We start from the raw sequence: 22,914 nt of genomic DNA, 5'->3' as shown, positions 1-22,914 counted from the left end.
GGAGCATCAGGTGCAGAAGGCACAGTACCGGAACGGCACGGAATTATCTCGTCACCTTTACAGCACTCTGAAGGCCAGGGAATGGGAATTCAGACTCTAATATCTAAGGACAGGACCTTTTACCACCTCGCTTCTGTGTAAACACCACCGAAAAAAAAAGCAGTAAGGACCGTCTTTGAATAAATCCAATTTCTGACCGTCAGGGGAGTTATTCCTACCTCCCGTGATACGGCCCTGCAGATGCTACAGGCTTCCTAAAGCGGAGCTGATTTGGCAAGCGCTCGCTGCTTTTCTGCCAGTGCCTTTTAGCTGTTCTGCTGCTGCCTGGCCACGTTTGGCACGGCTGGCTCGAGCGGCGAGGGCAGAGCAGCTCCCCAGCCAGCTTCCAACGGCACAGGAGGGCACAGGATGGCAAAGGACGGCACAGGAGGGCACAGGAGGGCACACACAGTATGGCACAGGACGGCATAGGAGGTACAGGACGGCACAGGACGGCATAGGATGGCACGGGATGGCACGGGACGGCACGGGACAGTGACGCCAGGCATGCAGAGGAAATCATGTATAACAACAGACATTGGTCACTGAATTCACAAAGTGCTTGCAAGAGAAAGCGTCCCTCTAAGCGTCAAGAGGCACCGTTATTTGTAACTGTGAGAGATACGATAGCACGGGGTTTAATTGCATTCTGCTGTGAATTGCTCAGGACAGGAGCTGCCATTCCTTTCTCTACAAAACCCATGAAAAACAGAAAAACGGCGTGAGGAAGGGGCCTGGGAGCCCAAAGGCAATTTGACATCGACTTTCTCAAAGAGGACTGTAGCTGACTTTTTGGATCAGGGCCCCCTAAGTCTGCTAGACTGTACAGCATGCTGGTCGAACCCCGAGTGGTTGTGGCAAGCCTGTCCCCCCCAGGGCCTCACCTGCCTGTCACCGACACAGCCTGCATCATTAGGGTCACAACGGGTCAGCCAAAGTAAAACTGCCTTAGCTTCCTCTGTTTGGTTGGGTTTTTGGTTGCTGGCTGGGTTGGCTTGTGCTTTGTTTCAACGGACAGGCTGCACTCCTGCCTTCAGATGAAGAGCTGGGGCCTTGCTGGAAAAGGGACGAGCAGGACGGTAAGACAGCAGACACAAGGAAACGTAAAGGGAAACACTGAGGAGGGACATCAGACGGCATCAAACCCCTGTAGCAGTGCTGAAGGCAGCCAGGCCACGGGCACGGGACGAGGGCAGCACCCACCCCGTGGCTACCTCCGAGCTGTCCTGCGAGCACCAGGGCACGCGGGGAACAGAGGCAGCGCGCACGCTGCTCGCCGGCCAACCAGCCACGGCAACAAACCCCTCGCTGCTCCTAGTCACAGCGGTTTTTGGCACCACTCGCCGTGCAGCTAAAAGCAGGCACTTCCCATCTGATCCATCCCCACCCCGTCCCGATACTCAGCTCCTCCTCGTTTGCACCAGCCTGGCCGAACACAAGGAAGGCGATCGCAGAAACAGGGCCCCAACGGCCGCAGAAAGAGGATTTCCAGTTCCACCCCCAGCTCTGCACACCCTCCTAAAAACCACAGCATGCACATGTGAGCTTCAGGTAAGAGCCTGAAGCAAACACAACCAACCAGCCAAATTTTTCCGAGGACCACTCCTGAGGTGCTAGGAACACGTACCGGCAGCAGACGACATACTCAATGCTAAACGTGAACGTGACAGGTCCCACAGCCTGTAACTTCATCGAGTATTAAAGCTCTGCTCATAGCTGAAAATCCAGGTACAACCACTGATAACAGAAACCGACAGAGGAGCACAGCTCACGAAGTCTCATTTCAAGAAAATTCCCCCTTACGGCGTACTTACAGAGCGAGCTTGCTTCTGAAAGTAAGAATAAGGAGCCCATGCACGTAGCGCTCCCCCTGCACTGATCCCACGGCTGGTCCCGGAGAAAGAGTCGGAGTGTTCAGCAAGGCTGCTGCCGGCGTCGCTTTGTTTGTCTCAGCATCTGCCGACACCACACGGTCACAGGCACCAGCCCCGAGGCTGACCCGTACAAAACCGCGCTCCTGGCTACCTGCGTGGACGCTCCCAAGGCGCTGGGCTCAAACCTCCTCGTCCAAGTCCCCAGGCTGCCGGGCATCGCCCAGCCAACCTGCAGCAAGGAGCTCTCTTTTATAGGGGATTACCACGATAAAGCCTTTTCGCCGGAGGAGCCGCTAATCTTGGTAGGTCACTGACCAGCTCCCTGGCTGGAGGTTAAGGATCTTCAAAGTTAATGAGTCTGCAGCCACGGGATGCCCCTGCCAGCGCCACGCCAAGCAAACAGGGCAAGAGAAGCTTAAGAGCTTCGTTCCTATAGCTGATCCCAAAGCTAATTTGCCCAGACCGCCGCGCTGGTTCAGTACCCTAAACAGATGCCAAGCTTGCTGAAATCAACTGCTGCGACCAAGAGCTCTCCCGGTGCTGGCACAATAACCCACGCACCACAAGACGCTCCTGGCGATCACAAAGCACACAAGAAGACCACGGGGTATGACACCCCGCCGCCTTTAAGAGGACCTTGGTGCTGCTAGAAGGGCTTTGGGAACGAGCCCGTCCCCACACGCTGCTGCTCTGCTAGCTCTCGGCTCCTGCGCCAGGCAGGGGCCCGGCTCCGCGCTGCAGCACCCAGCTGATGGCCCCAGCGGCTGCTGGTCCCCAGCCCGCAGACACGTGGGGTGTTTGCTGCATGTTTCTTCCCTCCCTGCTTTTTAAATGCACTCTGGACTACGCTAACTGGCCACGTACTGGGTTGTACGGGACAACATGTGGAACAGCAGGTAACAGCCCTACAGGAAGCCCAGAGGTCTGGGGTCCCCCCCTTCTCTTGCCGGTGACACTAATGCATTATTTAGGGTAAAGGTACCAAATCCTGGCCCTAAAGGGCACACGGTGCCTCTTCAAAGATGCTCAGCGCTCCCTCTCTGTGCAGGCCAATTACGCAGCAATGGGAAGTACCTTGCAGGACAGCTCCTCCATATTTCATGATTGCTGTCATTATTTTGTAAAGCAAAATATTGCCTACCTCAGTGGGAAGGGTCTTAAAATCCCTCTCAGTGAGTATTACAGACAAGCTTCACAAATACCCCAAAATCTAAGGGATAAACACAGTGAGCAGCTACACAGAGAAGTATGCAAACTAGCATACCCAGAGAAGTCCTTGCATTTTTACCCAAGAACTCAGAGACTTGAAAGAAGCGATTGCATTTAATGAAGAGCAAAGTTGGGAGCCCTGCTGGTGAGGAATTCATCCGGACCAAAGCCACCAAGCTGGTTACTTTCTGCCCACTGCCCTTCCTCTTGCCAAGCTGACATACAGGCGACTCCACTGAATTTTTAGTTTTAAATCAGACTGTGAGGCAAGCCGAAGAGCAGACAGGCTGCCCAGAGAGGCTGGGGAGTGTCCATCCCTGGAGATGGTTCAAACCTGGCAGGACGAAGCCCCAAGCAGCCTCCCCTGGTCTCTCTGTTTGAGCAGAGGGGTCGGACATCAGATGGGAGAGGTCCCCCCCAGGCTCATAAGCCTTGCACGCAGTTCAGATGTTGCTTTTGGAGTGAAAAAATTCTGTCCTTGCAAAAAAGATAAAGGCTGACCTATCAGGAGCTAGCACTAAAACCCAATCTAGCTGAGATTACTCTGAAACGGACTTTGTTGCAGCGAGAAGTAAATGAAAATCCACCACCGAGCTGGATGGGGAAAGATCAGGAGATGATAAAAGGTCCACCAGAAACTGCAGCGCATTTCAGATGGTGCTGACAATTCACGAAACATTTTATTGCTTTCCTTCTGAAATTTCCTGCTGTTATATAATCTGGAATGCCAAAAAAGCTCAGTGCGTGACTGTCAGAGCCGGCACCTCCCAGCTTAAAAGATGCGAAGTCAGTAACTTGGAAGTTCAACGCAAGCTTTTCACTTTACCTTTAAAAAATAAAAGAATCTGAAAGAAGGAAAAAAAAAGAAGCATTTGTTACAGCTTATTGTGTAGCTTCGTTCCTTACTCCTCCTAACAGAGACGCTCCTTCAGCAGCGACCGCCTGGCGATGAGCGGAACGCAGCAGCGCTCGCCCGGAGCACACCTCCCACCCTCGGCTCTAATTGCTCTGCCGGCGCTATTTGTTCTCCGGCTCCTGCTTCCCGCGGGGAATGTCAGCTGCTCAGGAAGTGAGTAATTTGTTATCGCATCTCAGATGTTAGCAGAGCAGGCTCGCAGCTCGCTGGCGCCGCTCCGGAGGCCGCGCGCCTTCCCCCGGCTCCGCTCTCCAGGTGCCCCAGGTGTGCCGGGAGCCGCACGCCGCCGGCCCCGCGCCCCCTGCCAAGGCTTCCTCGAGTGCCCAGCCTCGAAACTGGAAGGGAAACAAGGAACGTGCCCAAACCCAAAGCCTCCTCTTCCCTCAGCTGATCAGCATTTTCTTTGTCCCCACGAGTTAACGCGATCGGCCTGAGGATGAGAGGAAGGAAGAATTACCCAGCGAGGCACCTGGAAAGGCAACACCAACACCCTACATAGACTGATTCGAGGAGGAAAAGGCAATTAACACTTCTTTCTGAGCTTGTTTGCGAGCGAGATACCTGGCCCACGAGAGACCATCTGCTTACGAGAGACCATCTGCTTACGGGCAGATTCCACAAGTTTTTTATAACAAAGGCACTTCAGGTCCTATTTTTGTACGAAAGACTCTAACGAGGTTTATTTCCACAGCGTTGTCATAGGCGCACGCAAAAACAACTGCTGCATTTCGGAGACTTTCTCCCCATAAAGTGTTTCTCTGAGTGACTGTGCAGGGAATTAAGAGAGGGACACTTCTGTCTGAAGACAGAGGAGGGTTACAGGAGCACCGCCTGTGTCACCAGGCCTTTGGAAACCAGGCCCTTGGAGCACGGTTGAGTATTTTTACTCTCTGCTATCTTTTTTTTTTTATGTGAGATTTTGGAGAGCCAAGTGACACAACTAAAACAGGTTTATTGTTTGACTTGGGGTTCCTTCCGAAAGCTGAGGGCTTTCTGCAGATCCTGGTAGTGAGTATTTCAACCCAATGCCATGCAAAGAACATCAACCTGTTCAGTAGGCCTAGCACAAGATGCAGACAATATAAAAGATGTATCCACACAGAAACCCCAAGGGAACAAACCCAAGCCTGAGTCGGCAGAAACACCCCCACCTTCCAGCCTCCTAATTCAAGAGTCCTTACAAGAACCTTTCTCAAAATTTTAACCAGGCAGCTTCGCCTAAAGCTCATGAACTTGAATAAAGCAAAATTTTGAGGCAAAAGACTCGCAGTGCGGGATCCAAGGGCTCCCGGGGGACGTAGAGGCCTGCCCAAACCCAGCTGCTGCTGCCGAAGGGGAGCCCGAGAGGCGAGGAGGCTGCAGCCGAGGCTCAGCCCCGTGCTGGCCAGGCGCTGAGCACTGAGGTCTGCTCGCAAGTACACGGCTGAGAGAAAAAGGTTTGGTTTGAAATGAACATCCCCTGCCCTGCCGTGAACTCTCATGCCGAGCTGCGTTGCATCAACACCCTCCAGGAGCTTTCCGAGCTCCGGAGCAGCGGGGTAGGGGAAGAGGCTGGAGCGGCACCCCAGCCATGGCAGTCGCACGTTTCAAGAAGGCCGACCGTGCTCCAGATGAATCGAGGCTCACAAAACGACGCAGAGCTGCAGAGCCTTTGAGAGCAGGGGAAGAAGCAGCAAGGAACACACCTGAGGATCTGGTCAGTGAAGGTCGGTGCTGAGCCTCAGTGCTCAACTCTTTCAACCACAGATCTACGAAGGCCTGAACTGCAACCCCGCTGGGTGTAAGAGCTTTGGTTTCCTTTCCTTTCCAAGGCAGGTTTTGGGAGTCCTTTCCTTCCAGGGCAATTTAACTAGCCTCCTAACAGAGATGTAGGTGTCCCCTAAGCCTCCTGGGGGGAAGGATGAGAAAACACTACCAGAAGAGACGCACTAACCCCAGCCGCGCAACAAACAAGCTCTAACAGTGAGCAGGATCTGCGGATGCTGTGTTGAGCAGCACGTGAGGTGTGAGCTGAGAGCAGGACATCTCCTCCCTCTCGGGTGGAGAACAGCTCAGGGACACGAGGCTGGGAAGAACCGTGGTCCACCCAGATGATGCACTGGCCCCGGGGACTGGACAGTGCCGCGCCACAGCCCGGGCTGCGGCCGAGGAGGGTTTGGCATGTCAGCAATGCAGCACAGCAGCTACGGCACGAGCTTCTGCTGCTCTGCAAGGAGGAATCACAGAACGGCTCGGGTTGGAAGGGACCTTAAAGATCTTCCAGCGCCAACCCCCTGCCAAGGGCAGGGATGCCACCCACCAGGTCAGGTTGCCCAGGGACTGGGGCTTTTGAAGCATGGTGCTCCCTGCCCAGCCCCAGAAATCCACAGTGCAGAGAACACGTTTAAGAAATAGCTGAGATATAAAAAGCCAGTGAGGTTTTAAGGAAACCATCCCCTACCTAACACCCAATGATGATTCGGTAACTTGGCTTGAGGAACTCAACTTGCTCTAAGCTTTACCCGTCTGCACTGAGACCAGGTTGTACATACCCAAACTGTCTGAAAACACGTCTGCAAACACCTCCTCAGCTAGACACAGTGTTTCTTCATCTTTAAGATCAGTCATTACTAGCATAAGACCTCTTCTCATCCCATTCCCATACCAGACTGATCAATTTCCACTCTTCATAAAAAAACATTTTCTATTTGAGATGTCCTTAAGGAGTCGGTTAAACATCAGGTGTTCCCCATGGCCCCAGACTCCTGCGTTTGTCTGCTCGGCAGCGAGCGGGCAGAGCTGCCCGGCCACGTCGCCAGCAGAGCAACTGGAGCAGAATAACGGCCTCTGCCGCCCCGCACGCGGTCGCCGCTGCGCTGAGCCGTCCTTCCATTGAGATCCATCATCCCGGGCTCTCTCCTGACAACTTCCAGGTGCTCTTCTGCTTAATGCTTTCTTCAAACGCAATCGGGGCCAGAGAGGAGAACAAAAACTTTAAGAAGCACTTACAGCCCTACTGGAAGAATATCATCTGCAAGCGTACCCTTGTAAAAGTCAGTCTGTGCAAACAAAACGAGGTCCATACAACAGCGTACCCAAAGTGTCCAGACAGCTCCTTGAAAGCTCCCACTAAGGAGCACTTCGAGAGCTGTCCTCCCAGCTCAGGAGGGCACAGGACAGCCCCAGATCTCTCCACGAGGTCTCCACGACCCCAAACTCACCAGCCGCAGCCGCACGGAAGGCAGCAGCCCCCTCACCGGCTCCGTGCTGCGCCCCGTCTCATCTGCTACCTTGTGGAAGAGAAGCAGCTCCAAGGACCATCTCCAGAGCCTGTTCCTCACCCTGCTGTTCTCCAGGTGGCTGTGAACGGGTTGATTCATTTGTCCTAATGTCTTCTCAGGAATTTAACGTAGGCCTTGCTCTCGCTGGGCCCCCGGTCCCCAGCCCCACGCGCACAGCGCACGCCCCGGATTTAAACTTGCTTGAACCTTCCCCCCCATCCCACTGAGGTCTGTATTGCTCACCAGACCAAATAATATAAACCAGAACTGAAGCAGACAAGGGTCTGAATACTGCAGCCTTTTGGCATCGTTTTCTCCTCCGTCTGTTTAGCAGTGGATGTTTCTTTGGTTTATTCCTAAGAGATCAGAAAGCCTGGTCTTTTTGACTTGTGTGCTTCAGTAGCTATAAATCATTTTGTACCTTCATCTGTATAGTTCTTACAACTCTCAAGCTTGACATCCTAGCTTCTTAAAAAATAATAATCCATGCCTCTGCTTTCTCCAGACCCTTTCAGGAGCTCCCGACACAGCCATGTTAGCAGGAGTCTATGAATGCCTTGCCTATGCCCACAAATAATTTGCCTTCTTCGGTTTTGCATTTTTCTTTGCATTTTTCCAACAGATTTAACTCAAGAGTTAACTGTCAAGACAACCTTAAGCTCACTGCCCTTTTCTCGCTGCCGCTCATACCTTTCCTTGCCTAAAAATAGCCGGTTCCATCCCGTTTATTTGCCTTCCAACTTATCTCCTATCCTTATCTTCCTTCAGCTCTCATAAGCAAAACCATGCAGCAGACATAGCGGCAGCTCACTTGGTAGCCCTTCTCCTAGTAAAAAAATCCAAACAATTTACTTCAGATATTCCTGGATCCGAAGGCAGCACTTATCACAAAAGCCAGACGCCCCGACCTGCTGGCAGGGAAGCCACGAGCAGTAGGATTGCATGGTGAACATGCACGGGCTCCAGGAGCTCCAAAAAATTAGAATATAATACTGTTTCAGGTTCAGTCACAAGACATCAGTAATTCCATCCCCACACCCATTAGTGTTTGATTGCTGATCAGATGCAAGACGCTTTGCTTCTTCTGACCTACATATTTCAGTACTTTCACTCTTTCCCCGCCTGCTTCACACGAGGTGCAGAGGAGCCGTCCTTGGTCCCGTTCAGGAGTGCCAACGTAGATATTTATTGTCCCTCCTGGACACGCATATAACGCACATGCATATGTGTAAATATCTATACACACGTACAGCGTGCATCTTGGGTACTGCCTCCTGAACCCCATCTGCGGGTGCATGCCCACAGAAGTCCCCATATGCTTCCTCTGCAGAATGAGACGGCGATAATGGAAATAAGCGCTTAAAATAGAAAATTTCCCTTCAGCATTACAGTCATGTTTGTTTAATGCTGAGATTATAGCCCGTTTCTCAGCCTGTGTTCACACACATCGCGGTGACCTACTTTCCGCTTTTAAAATCCCATGGCAAGAGCAGCGAGCTCACACGAGGAATCAGAAGCAGTCAAGAGAAATCTGCCACGTTTGTAACAGAGTTTTATGACCATTAATTCCAGCTAGTGTCAAACTAATGACATGAGGGACATCAAAGCATGAAGCCATTTACATAATACTAGGAGAAGCTCCAATCCTATAGCTACTTATTCAGGAAGCTGCTGCTTAGAGAACGAGACAAACGACACGCTGTCTCTGCTCCTTTGAAATCTCCGTAATTTGCAGCCCTGTAAAAGTCACCCAGTCTTCTAGGAATTCTCTGATTCCTCACAAAGACGTTAGTGGTGTTCTGCAGTGCTAAGTAAACCTTGTCAATACTGTCTTCTCCCTGTGCATCTGACCAGCAGAGTGTCTTGATCCATGTGGACAAGCCACCCGAGATGGAGTGCAGCAGGGTGTGAGGGGAGCATCTCACCAAGGGAAGGACCGCTGGAGCTGGTGGCCGCTACCTACGCACCGCAGACCCGCGATGTAAAGGAAAAAAACCCACATTACACAGGTCTCTGCTCTAACACCGAACTGCCTCACCTAGACGTGCGTGGCAGAGTCGGGGCTGAGGCACGGAGCCCGCGCGGGAGCGACAGCGCTGCCGCCGGGCTGACAGTAAGTAGACTGGACGTCGCCAGGAGACTTTCGTGGCCTGCGAAGCTCCAGCCGCACCGAGAGCCGCAGCGAAGGCCCCGCGGGGCACTGCAGCAGTCAGGGCAGACACGGCTTCGGTTTTGTTTTCATTTTAGGAAAAACACAGGAGTGCACAGAGCCTGACCTTGGGACGCAGCTCAGCGGCTGCACCGCGCTCTGCAGGCAGCGCCCCGCGACCCGCGGCAGTGCTCTGGAGCTGCAACAAGCAACTATCGAGTGCTGATAACCAGGGTGCTCACAGCACCCGCTGCACCCCTGGAAGGCAGAAACTCCCGGCCTGTTGCACGCAGGTAGGCAGGAGGTCACTCCCAAGTGGAGGAAAAAAGAGGAAAAATGAAAAAAACTCAAATCACCCCCAAAATTTCGGAGGTATGGCTTGAAACACAGAATTTGCATTGAATCCTGTGTTGCAAGACGCGTATTGAGCCGTTTTGCCCTGGTTAGGTCCCCCCACTTCACCGAGAGTTAGTGCCGAAGCATGTCTGCACAGCCATCCTCGCAGCACTGCCGATGCCCGGGGCACAAAGCGGGGACGCGGCGGTGCAGCCCGGTGCCCTCTCTCCATCAGTTCGCTACAGCAGTGACAGGAGAAGCTCACTCAGCAGCGGAGATGGTGGCAGCACTTCTGAAAACTTGAATTCACTGGCTGATTAGGAAGATGAATTCCAAGAAACGAGAACTGCCACAATGCAGAAAGGAGTAAATGCTAATATTAAATGGAAACTCTCTCGGTAAGCATTTGCTTTCCTGCATGTTCTTTGGCCCCTCCACAAGTCCTAGCAGACCTTTCAGGTACACATAGCTGTGAGCCTCACAGTGTGTTCACATTTAGTTCTATCAAATACTCCGCCTTTCAGAATTAAACCTCGCGAGACTGAAGGCCTTTCTCGGAGCGGTGCTGAGCTGCGCCAGGTGAGCTGTAGCACCACCGGCACGTGAAACCACGGCCGGCTTACAACACATCTCTTTTTAACACATTTCTTCCCCTTGCTCTGGGCAGCTGGCATCAAATCTTCACCAACTCCAAGCTACCAAACTGGGCGACTCCCATGTGGATCTGCTACCGAAGAACCCGTTCCCGTTCCCGGTTCCCTGCTACTTCAGCAGAGCCAGTCGTCATGGTTGTGAGATTAAGACACCGATCACTCCCTAAAACCTTACCCAAGTGTTTTCATGTGAGTGACATTTTGAAAGACAAGCTGTTCGCATCGCTGAAAAACAGAACGCCGCTAATGTAACAGATTTAACATAACAGATTTTCTAGACAAAGTAAGTAGGCAAGACTCGACTTAGCTGAAAGCAAAATATTTTTATCTGTAGCCAGGGGAAATGTTAGGGAAACTGGAGACACAAGGAAATGACATAAAGGTAAATAAAGAATTGGCCAAATGACAAGTGGCTAGGCAATGTCGAAAGGAGAATTATCTTGCTGGAGGAGCATAACTAGTCACTGGAGTTTGAAGGTCGAGAATCCAGGATAAGTCACGCGTACCATTTTTTATTATAAGTTTAGAAATTGGAAAGGGTGCTGATGAAATAACTTTAAAAGATAAAGTCAGCAAACAGTGTTAGGATGCCATCCTGAAGAAGTCGGTGATTTTGGTTATCAGAACGGGAGACATGAGAAAGTGTGACGTTATGAAATTCAAAGTCATGCAAGGGACCAAACCATGACCTAGCAGGAATTTATGCCATGATCGGGGATTTCAAGGAGAAACACAGGCTGAGGTCACGAATCAAATACAGAAAGATGAAGCTGTGTGATGAAAAGAGATGAGAGAACGCAGGACCCCAACAGGGAAGGGATGTCGGTTAGAGAACGGGAGCACTGGCACCTGTAAGACAACAGCAAGACTTCTGCACAACACATCACGCTGCTCCATCCAGCATCCCAGGAGAAATGAATAGGAACGGGGACCTGGGATTGGAAGATGGACTGTGGATATTAAAACTGTTCTGAATACCATGAAGAAAAGAGCAAGAATTCAAACAGTTTCGCTTAGCAAAAAAAAAAAAAAAAAAATGGAACAGGGAACAGATCTTTCTCCATAAATTTACCAGGGAAATCGCTAGGGAGCACCTCCCCGAAGCGTTTCCCCAGACTCCAAGCCAGAATTTGCACGAGAACAACTGCTCGTGTCATTTCCAGAGTATATTTAGCGTGGAATGAGAAGAAGCTTTCTCGGTAAGCAGCAGGGAAGGGAGGCAGTGAAACGAGCCGAGCACAGCCAGGCACATCTCCCCTCCCTGCAGTGGCTGGGATCTGGATCTGATTACCCGAGAACACTCTTCCAGGCTCACACTCACTTTGTAGTGCTATTAAATTAAAAGATGTACTGCAAGATTATTAATGATTGCTTCAGTGTCTCAATCACAAGCTGCAAGTGCTGGCGCTGGGCAGCTCTGGGACGTGACGTGGGAACACCCTGGGACACGAGGCGCTGCCCCGGGCTCGCCGCCGCGTAACCTCGGAGCTCGGCTCCAACACTCGCTTCACTCACTGCCCCTGCAAAGCAGGCCGGGTGAATTCCCACTTTTTCTTCTCAGCTGGATTGGTGGCTCCCACAAACAATGATCAGGACAGCAGATTGGGCTAAATTATGAGAATTTAACCATGCCGTTTTGGGCTATAACCAGCACGCTAAGCCCAAGTTTTACAGAACGGACAGGGTTGTGTTCATAAACAATTACATTTCAAAAGCTGCCTTCTTTTGCCACTGTATTTCACAGTAAACACACTGCAAATAAAAATATTCTACAAAAACAAGTTGGATGGACACAGATAGCATGTAAGCAAGCAGGGGACACTTTTAAAAAGTGACTCTTTTAAGTGAGGGACTGTATTTTTCTATGGCTTTGTGTAAATGGAACTAACTCTTTCCATTCTTCACCATTTCACTCCAGATTTGTGTTCTCAACTGGCTTGAAAATACCACAGTGCTATATAGCTTCACATTCAAACAAACTCCATGGTTTGTAGAACACAAACGTTCAGAACGGAGGAGTTGCAACCTGTAAACAACACTACTCTGCTGACCCAGACTAGTTTGAAAAAGTAACCTGAGAAACTTACCCTTCTACACCAAACTGATTTTTGGTGGTGGCGGTGGTGGTTTGTTTTGTTTTGTTTGTGCAACACCGCAGTTTTGCAACACAAGAAGAATCCTACTTTATAGCCACACGTACATAATAAAAGAAGCTCTGTCAATAAAGAAGCTGAAGTACCTTTTGTCAGATTTAGAGAAAAATGTTAACTTCACACCTCAGATGCACCAGACTGACCCGAGCAGCCCAGTCAGCGCGTGCTGGAGGTAGGCATTAGGTGCTTGCTCTCTGTTACCAGAACAGCTTCGGACTTTCTGCCCCACTGGCGAATTTCACTCTACACATCATGTCTTTAACTGGCACCGAGAAAAGATTTTAAAACACAAAAAGCTGTGCACCAATTAGGGCAGAATACACGGCATCGCGTCAAGACCCCAGACACCTCTAACCCTTCCCCTCTGCCAAATCCCATTAAGGCCGAGCAGTTCATACAGCACTTCGTTGCAGACTGGAGATCTTTCTGCCGGCTAACGCTGTCACGTCTCAGGCCCCGATGCTCTGGCAGCCAGTTTCTGGTTGGGAAGCAGTAATTTTAGTGGCTGGCTCAGGACACACGAGTTCTCCTCCCAGCCTTCCCATCAGCTCGCCATGGGACGTCGTGATGAACTACCAGGGCACTCTCCTCTTGGACCCATGGTCGGTAGCCATTTAACATATTAGCATTCTAGCTTTTAATCTGCACAGAAAAAAAAGGACTCCAGAATTTCAAAATGCCATTGTTTAATCCTACGGTCATCTCTGAGGAAATTACCAATCCTCTTAAGTGCAAGTAACTGCTAAATCCCCGGCATTCAGGAAGGGCAGGGGAAGACGGCAAGTTTAGCCTGAGGACTTGGTGTCTTTCAGGAAAACAGACGAACCTTGAGGGCACAGGAAAAGCTAACTTGTCACACAGAGCTACAGAAAATTCTTTTCTTTTTTTAGATAAATTAAATATAGCGTGCTCTAGTTAAAAGGAAGAAGGTTAAATAATGCAGTAAGTTACACGACAAAACAAAGCCAAGCAACCCTTCCAGATCATTTGTTTTTGAGGATGAATCATGTTCTGTTTGCTTCCCAGAGCCTCATGTCACTTCTGGGCCATGCTAAGTCATTTCTAAGTTCAGAGCTGCCTACAGCATCAATAGTCCACAGAAAAATCCGCAGCCCTCCAGCCATGCGATCGCTGCGGAGGGAGCTGTTAATCTTGCAGAGCTGAAGATGTATCTGGCTGTCTGTGCTGAATCGATGCCTGTTAAGGAATCTCAATTTCGACCCAGCATTTTTCCAGTAAGCAGCTTATTTTGCCATTCACTACTGCCAGATTTATGTTCAAACACCACAGCATCTCCTTGTTCCCGGAATCGTGATCCTACGTTGTTCATTCAAGCAGAAAAGAGCAGCTTCAAGTGACGTGGGACCAATGCTGACACATCGAGGTGAGCTTTTATCACAGTGCATGAAGGAAAGGAGACACTGCACTGTATTTATCAACAGAAATGGAACAAGGAACAACACGCTCTTAAAAAAAAAAAACATACAAATTAAAAACAATAAAAATCAAACTTCCCATTTTTGCAGACTCCAAGAGCAGGATCCCAAGCATCCCTCATGCCTTGTTTCAGAGTTTTATAACTCTGGAGAGTTAAAAACTGTTTTTTCTTCTGATATTCAGTCAGCAATAATTTAGCTAACTTTTATGAAATAAACTTCTAGAACAGTTTGGGTGGGAAGGGACCCCAAAGCCCCCCAGCGCAACCCCCTGGCATGGCCAGGGCCCCCTGCCCCCAGCCCCGGCTGCCCCCAGCCCCATCCAGCCTGGCCTTGGGCACTGCCAGGGATGGGGCACCCACAGCTCCTGGGGGCAGCCTGCGCCAGGCCTCACCGCCCTCACTGTGAAAGATTTTGAGTATCTAACCTAAATCTGTCTTCTTTTAGCTTAAAACCGTCACCCCGTGTCCTATCCCTACACCCCCTGCCCAAGAGTCCCTCCCCAGCCCTCCCGCAGCCCCTGCAGGCACTGAAGGCCGCTGTGAGGTCTCCCCGCAGCCTTCTCTTCTCCAGGCTGAACAACCCCAACTCCCTCGGCCTCTCCTCACAGCAGAGCTGCTCCAGCCTCCGAGCATCCTCGTGCCCTCCCCTGGGCTCGCTCCAGCAGCTCCACGTCCCGGTGCTGGGGGCCCCACCACGAAGGCAGCGCCCAGGTGGGGTCTCACGAGAGCGGAGCACAGGGGGACAATCCCCTCCCTCGCCCTGCTGGCCGTGCTGCTGCTGCTGCGGCCCAGGGCACGGCTGGTTTCTGGGCTGCAAGCACCCAGCGCTGCCTCGTGTCGAGCTTCTCGTCCACCGGCACCCCAGGTCCTTCTCCTCAGGGCTGCTCTCCATCCATTCCCCACCCAGCCGGGATCTGGGCTTGGGATTGCCCCAGCCCAGCTGCAGGACTGGCCTTGGCCTTGTTGAGCCCCACGAGGTTGGCCCAGGCCCACCTCTCAGCCTGCCCGGGTCCCTCTGGGTGGCATCCCGTCCCTCCGGGGTGTCAGCTGCACCACCCAGCTCGGTGTCGTCGGCAAACTTGCTGAGGGTGCCTCAGTTTCGCTGTCCGTGTCACTGATAAAGATGTTTAAACAGTACCAGTCCCACTACTGACCCCTGAGGAACACCACTGGTCACTGATCTCCACCTGGACATGGAGCCGTTGACCACAACTCCTGGAGTGCCACCACCCAGCCAATTCCTTACCCACCGAGCGCTCCACCCATCACATCCGTGTCTCTCCAGTTTAGAGACAAGGATATAACGGGGGACAGGGTCAAATGCTTTGCACAAGCCCAGGTGGATGCTGTCAGTTGCTCTTCCCCTACCCACCAGTGCTGTAACCCTGTTGTAGAAGGCCACCAGGTTTGTCAGGCACGATTTCCCCCTGGCGAAGCCATGTCGGCTGTCACCAATCCCCTCCTTATTTTCCATGTCCCTTAGCAGAGTTTCCCGGAGGATCTGCTCCGTGATCTTGCCAGGCATAGAGGTGAGACTGACTGGCCTGTGGTTAATCAGGTCTTCCTTTTTTCCTTCTTTAAAAATGGCCAAATTTAATTCTAATAGGGCTTCAGCTTTCTTAACCCGATCCCTGGCAGCCTGGACAACGTCTCTGTATTCCTCCCAGGCAATGTCCCTGCTTCCACCCTCTGTAGGCCTCCTTCTTGTGTTTTAGAAGCACAAACTTTACTGAAGCTAAGCTTCGTACTTCAAACAGTGGAGCTGGCAATTAGCTTCACAAACTGCACCATGGCAGCAGCCAAAAATGAGATTACTGATAGGCATATTTATCATTTATGTTTCAGTGAATTGCTAATACAAGACTCAAGAGACCTGATCTTCGTCAAAAACAGTTGCACAGAGAGTAGCTTTATGGTGTTTAGTGAGGAAAGGAAAGCACCTGGCACACCGAGCATCTGAGCCAAATTCCCAGTGCTCACCGCTTGGCAGCACTCGCCCTCAGGTGCCGATGGGCCCTCGCTGCTGGCCACAAAGGGTCTCTGGCTCAGCCCCGCTGTGTCCAGGTATGCTTTGTAATGGGAAGATTTCCTTTTTCCAGAAAGGGTCAGATTAACCCAAGGTTACCCCTGGCACTAGCTGGCACCGCTGAAACGAGAACGCTGCAATAACAACAGATGCGGTGCAGTTATAAAAGCTAAAATGCACAATATAATCAGCCTTACCCTATTTTCAGTGATGGGGCTGAAATGGAAGAAGATTACAGAGCTGTGGCCTCAGAGCGAGCTGCAGCTGGAGCCCACGTGAGGGAAGCCTCCTCACCCCCAGGGCTGCATTTAGCCCACACCACAGCAGAGCTACTCCGACACCCCAACGTGTACTGCTTCCCAAAGCTTTTGTAGGCAGGATAAAACCCTATTACACCAGGTGGTACAAGCAAGAAGACGGCATGGTTTTAGAAAAGGAGAAAGAGGTGGAAAAGCAGAAAGCTTTAAACAAGAGAGCCTGCCCATCGCACAACCACCCCCAGGGCCACTGGTTCCCCCGGGGACGTGCGGCCGCAGCGCTGCGGGGCTGATCTGGTATTACAGAGAAATTCTTATGAAACTAAATAATTAAGCCAGATCTAGCAAAAAGATGATAATAGAATGTTTAGATGCTTCAAAAAGCTCTATTTTGATGTGTATTTCACAGCACGGTTTTTCTTTTCCTTTGGCAAGTCTTGCGAGCACGAGCAGTGTATCGGTTCCAGTAATCCAGAGGGTCGCTGCAAAAGTTTTAATATAAACCATCAGGATAAGCAAGAAAAAAAACAGGATGTTGTCCCAGGCATTAAAAAGGAAAACAAAGCATCTTTTTAACATGCAGTCGCATTGCAGAGAGACAAGTTAATTAAAGGAAAATCGGGTAACAGAAGCGTAGGATGAAAGCATGACATATCTTTGGGTGCTAACGCAGGATGGGCAAGTGGTCCTACTTGTTTGCAGCAATAAACCCCAGGGCCTCTTCTACCTGCCCAAAGGCTTTTTTGAAAAATGCCATTCTAAAATAAGTGGACGTTGCAGCTGCATTTTCTACAGGATTATCTATATGAAAATATGCTGGGTAGAAAGAAAAAGAGTACTGAAAAATGGCAATCGAGCTGTTTTTGTGTAAAAGCTGATGAACTTACAAGGATAGACAGAAAACAGGGTTACGTATTCGATTAGATGTTAATCTGCATGTTTTCCTTATGCTTTCTAAAGCATACCTTCATAGATTAGTTGGTTTAAATGCACCAAAATATTGAATTTAAGATATAATTTCCCAAGCTCATGGCTTGACCACTTTAAGTAAGAGCTACTCGCTCAGGAAATTCAAGCCTTAGAAAAACCCCGCCGCTTCATCCAGCTGTCAGAGGCTCGCTAGAATGAATATTAAACACTACAAAATCTAAAGGGTTTTGTGTTTCCATTTGAAAAATCTCATTAGGCCTCACCACACAGCTTTCAACAGCCTTCTTGATGTACGTATTACTTCGTTATAAGCTTTTCTATTTTCTATTCAACAAGTTAAGTCAAGATGCAGCATTCACCTTTGAATCAAAGTTTAAAAGCAAAAAAGGGAAAAGCAGAAGTGGCAGGTTGCTAGGAAAATACCATTTGAGGGAGACAATGCCATGGCAACAGTGTTTTTAAACAAAAAGGGCCCCTCCTTCTGCTCGCAGTCCTCACTGGAGCTTCCACTGCAGCCCCAGCAGTGCGCGAGGCCCAGCACCTCCTGCCCTTGCACCAGCAGCCCCTTCGGACCCGGGCTGACACATGGTACAAAAGCAGGCTGTCTTTCTGAAAAACCCACGGCCTCGCTCGCTCCCACCTCTTCCCTTTCTGATTTCACTGATTTCTCTCCGACGGGCAGGCAGCGCTGCCGCGGCCCACAACAGCAGCGCTTTCGGCCACGCGCTGGGGTCCTCAGTCGCAGGGGCTGCCCGGGGCAGGTTCCCTTTGTTCCTGGGGAAGAGGAGTATTTCATAAAGAAGCTACCGTGGTCTGACATGCTCCACTTTCCTGCAAATAACAGAGCTCGTTACACAACGGCTTAAGCTGATTTGATACGAGCGGCAAACAAGACTACAGCACAGGGAGAAAATCTTCTTGAGCACGTCGTCTAACATATGTATAAAAAGCTGACTGATTTATGTCAGCGGAGACAACTTCGGAATCTAATCAGCAGCTCGAGTCAGCCAGCCGAAGATTTATCTTATTTACAGCCCCTTCCCTGGAGTGGCAGTGAGTGCCGGCAGGCGCCAGCCCGCTGCTCACTGCCAGGTGCGGCCCCTAAACTAAACCAGTCCTCGTGGGGAGAGCACTGCAGCTTGGGCACGCTTCATTTTAGAGCCATGCCCTGCAGCCATTTAAGCTTGCTTAAGTGTTACATTGTGCGTTACACGTGTTTAGTTGCCTATTATCAAGCTTTTTGAGGACAGAAATGCAAAAAGGACATTTTGAAGTGTTATTACAGAAAATTACTTGCTTTGCGTCTGAAAAAGTAGAGATCCAGAAAAAGATCTTTTTTGTTTTCATTTAAAAATGATTAAAAACTTCTCTACATTAACTAATTATTTATTTTAATTGTGATTTCCTGCAAGATGCCAAGGCCAGGACAATCCTTTTATCCCTTGCTATATCAGCACTACCATTCACTAAAAATGAAAAACAAAGGGGTTTTTGATTTTCTGTTCCGCTTTGCTTATTTTGCTATTTTCTCTCATCACCTGGTCTCTCATTTATGAATGAACTATCAATCTGAGAATCACTAGAGTTATTAGCACTGTTCCCTGAGCCTGCAGAAAACACTGTTAACGCCAAAAGCAAAGCTGCTGGGGCCAGCCCAGCCGGCACAAGCACAGCCCGCTCCATGGCACGAACTTGCTGACATGTTCTGCCTTCTTTGAGTAGATCCCAGAATTTAGGGATTTACGTGCCTTCGTGGTGGGGCCCCCAGCACCGGGACGTGGAGCTGCTGGAGCGAGCCCAGGGGAGGCCACGAGGGTGCTCGGAGGCTGGAGCAGCTCTGCTGTGAGGAGAGGCCGAGGGAGTTGGGGTTGTTCAGCCTGGAGAAGAGAAGGCTGCGGGGAGACCTCACAGCGGCCTTCAGTGCCTGCAGGGGCTGCAGGAGGGCTGGGGAGGGACTCTTGGGCAGGGGGTGTAGGGATAGGACACGGGGTGACGGTTTTAAGCTAAAAGAAGACAGATTTAGGTTAGATACTCAAAATCTGTCACAGTGAGGGCGGTGAGGCCCTGGCGCAGGCTGCCCCCAGGAGCTGTGGGTGCCCCATCCCTGGCAGTGCCCAAGGCCAGGCTGGATGGGGCTGGGGGCAGCCGGGGCTGGGGGCGGCGGGCCCTGGCCATGGCAGGGGGCGGCACTGGGGGGCTTTGGGGTCCCTTCCCACCCAAACTGTTCTATGACTCTATGAATAACATGGCAATTTGCTGAACCTTGCAGCCCCCAGGTGATGCAGTACTAGCGTGCTGGCAAAAAGCCCCTCCTGGCAGTGGGTTTTACACTTGCTGAATTGCTTCACGTGTCGCAGAGAGGTCAGTGCATGGAGCAGGGGCAAACAGAAACCCAGGGGGAACCCTGCGATGGGAGCGTGTGCGGGGGAATTGCCAGCTGTAGTGTAAGGATGGCCTCCAAAACCCCCAGCACCAGGCTCCTATGACCCCGCACGCAGCCACAGCGCCTACGTGAGCTCAGGCACAGTGGGTGCTGCAGCTTTATCTGCAGTTAACACCCCTGCCCCTCCGTGCTTCTTCCTTAATCTGCATCCTGTCGCCGACCAGGGATGACTTCACAGCTCCAAACATCCACTACCAGCAGCATCCATTTATTCCCTTACTATTGCATTTGGGAAAGTCACAAAGCTTAGGGACAGGCCAATTAGAGGACCACTGTGAGAAGAAATAAGGACACTGATGCAAAGACTCCACAAAGCAGTGGCAAGAAGAGACAAGAGAGAAATTGGGCTTTTGCTCCGTGTTCAGGGTAGAAGTGGCATGAAGATATGACAGTTGTAGCAAAGATCAGCTTCCTGTTATTATTTTCTTTTCCCAGACATTCACTAAAATTACCAAAATGGCAAGCTGAACCACAGCGCCAAGACTCTGAAACACATTTAAAATAGATCCAAGAAGTTTCAGAAAAATATATTTTTTTAACAGTATACATAAAGGACTTTGTCCCCGTAAAACATTCCCTTGCTTGCTCTGCTGTTTCTCAGGCAACTTCCTACGCTGCAAGACGCTGCTCATGGCACATGCCCCAGAGCTCTCCGCCCTGCTGGACACCAGCAACCATGCTCACTGGTCTTTAATGACACTTTGCAGGACTTGTTTGGGGTTTAGAACTGAAACTTCAACATGTGTTGAAACTCTTAATTACTAATTTTAAGCAGTCTGATGATGAGAAGTTACTTCTATTTAATAAATAGGCGTGCACGTAACAAGCAAGTTACTGGTGAGATCTCTCTTGCTGCCCATGCAAGGCACCGGAACAGGGAGAAGTGTCGGTATTTTGAGGAAACTGACAGCAGACCATCTAACATGTTACCAGATCACTGGATGAAGCAAAGGCACAGGCATTAGAGTAGGCACTACGCTGCAGTTCAGAAGAACTTGTAATTTATTTTGCATAAATCCAAATAAGCTTTTCAGATTTGTCTCTAGGAGGCAGAGCCCTCTGAAGACGCTACCAGCCTTTGCCAGCATCAGCAAAGGCCATTTTTTAAGTGAGCTTAAGCAGTATGAAGTGATTGCTTTCACAGAAGGCAAGTCTTGCCTGATTTGTTTTGTTCAGATGAACGAAATTTCAGATTTCAATTGTTCAGATGAACTCCAGGAGAGAAGTTGTGCTGACTGCATCCCTCTGCAGAGGGGATGCAGCGCGCCCCGGCTGAGCAGGGCATTGAAGAGGCTGAGGCTCCTGCAGGTGACCTGACCTGCTAGGCCTTCCTAAGGCTTCAGAAGGAAAGGGAATGCAAAACGCATCATCCCGAGGGCTTTCAAAGCGTATGTAGTGTGATACAGGTGAGTCTCCTCTGCTTGGATGGTCAGAGAAAACGTCAGCACACCAGACCGACAAGCACGTCGCACATCCAGAATCTGAAAAGAAAACACTCACGTGTCCTCAGAAGCAGCCTGGCTTTTGTCATGACTATGTATGCACACAGCTGTGTATCATGATGCACTTCTGGGCCCTCAGATTCAGAAAGTATTCTGTAATCAAGATGATCCACCAACAGCTAACACAGGTACAATGAACAAGCCGACCTACAGCTGCTCACTGCCAACAGAGAGATGCCCACGTTCATCTGACATGCAAACGTAGGTATCCTTTACAGAAGTACGAGGAGAGCTGATCTTACCACTGGAAGTAAATCTCTCAAAGTATTGCTAGTTTGAAGTTGGTTGAATTTAAAATAGAAATAAGTGCTTTGCTTTTTAAATCGAGTATTTCTGGTAGGAAGCCCCTGCAAAAGTGCAAGATTTACAACATTCAGATGATGAAATCCAGAAGGTGAAAAAATTTAGATCAGGTGATTATGGCAAAAATGTTCCAGGTGTGGCATGGACCTTACTCACCGAGGACTGTCCTGTATTGTGGCAGCGGTCACAAGTGCACATATCCAGTTTCATGAAACCGACAGCTAAACTCCAAAAACCTCAGAGGTGCAGTACAACATTTAAGCTTCCTCACACTAAACTTTCATCTGCAAAAACAGTTTGTGACAGTAGCAGCTGGCTCCTCCTCGACACTGAGGAATATATTTCCCCTATTTCATCTTCCAAGGTCAGGGGTTTTCAAAGGAGCTATTCCCATAGTATCAAAAATTCATACAGTTCTTTCAAGGTGCACACGAAACCGGTATTCTGAACTGGATACTCACCAAAACATCCAACATCTTAACAGAAGGAAGGATGTTGAAAATTGCTAGCACAAACAATTGCCTGAGACATCATCCTTCACTGTAGTCAAGGTACATCGACATCAGGTTTACCCAAAATGTGACTACTCAACTCCCTGAGATGGGGATAAGCAAGAGGTTCAACGATGCAGAGCTCTTAAATGCAGTTCTTTTAGCACAGGCCTGTAATATTTTAAAGCTAAGCTGCCACCGAACGTTATGCATGCTTAAAGAGCTATTGTTAAAGCAGCTCCCAAAACGGCTTTTGAGTTGGTATCGGTCAGGTACGTTAAACTAGCGGGCTGTCAGACAACACAGGAGAGCTGTATGGATGAGATGCACATCCAGGTGACACATCTGCGGCCTGCTGGTCTCAAAGTCCTCTGTGACTGCATGGGGAGCGCCCAGAGCCTGCGGCCACCCCCAACGCCCTGCACGGCAGCTTGCAGGCCTTGTCCTGACCCAGCGCATGGAAGGGGCTCTTCAGAGTGATGAGGTGTTCCACACAAACCTCTGTGCTGAGCAAAACTCCACCCCGATGTCTCAAGCACCAGTGTTTGCAAGTGCTTCAATAGCTGGAAAGTTCCTTCCAGCTCTCTGAACCGCTCACGGGCTGAGATTACACCGAGTGCTACTCTGAACTTCTTCACCAGGTGAAGAAAGCTGCAAGGGCTCCTCAGGTGAGCAGGCACCGGCTCCTCCGGAGCCCTGCACTGCAGAGCAGAAGTTTTCCTTTTCCACACTTACCCTCCAGAAGCAAGGGGAACAGCTCCCTGCTGCACGCCTCCGCCTGCCACACACCGTCCTCGGCAGGAGCCGGAGCGCAAACAGAGCAGGAAAGCCCTCGCCTCTGCCCCCAGGGCTGCCAACCAGCTCCGTAGACACCCACCTTCACCCGCCTCCTCCTCAGTCCTAAAAATAAGTACCCCCAAAAGATCAAGCAGACG

General features: G+C 50.4%; 1 protein-coding gene and 1 long non-coding RNA gene across 51 annotated transcripts in view; one reads left to right on the top strand and one right to left on the bottom strand.

Annotated features, from left to right (window-relative positions):
- MAP4 (microtubule associated protein 4) overlaps nt 1-22,914 on the bottom strand; it is a 154,573-nt gene that overhangs the window by 65,172 nt on the left and 66,487 nt on the right. The window lies entirely within an intron of this gene.
- LOC121066029 lies at nt 161-14,374 on the top strand. The gene is made up of 3 exons (XR_005817469.1): nt 161-171; nt 6,554-6,561; nt 14,288-14,374. It is a non-coding gene; the product is annotated as an uncharacterized LOC121066029 (long non-coding RNA).

Source organism: Cygnus olor, chromosome 2 (genome assembly GCF_009769625.2).
Source record: "Cygnus olor isolate bCygOlo1 chromosome 2, bCygOlo1.pri.v2, whole genome shotgun sequence".
Classification (NCBI taxonomy): domain Eukaryota; kingdom Metazoa; phylum Chordata; class Aves; order Anseriformes; family Anatidae; genus Cygnus; species Cygnus olor.
This window is presented reverse-complemented; position numbering and strand designations above follow the sequence as displayed.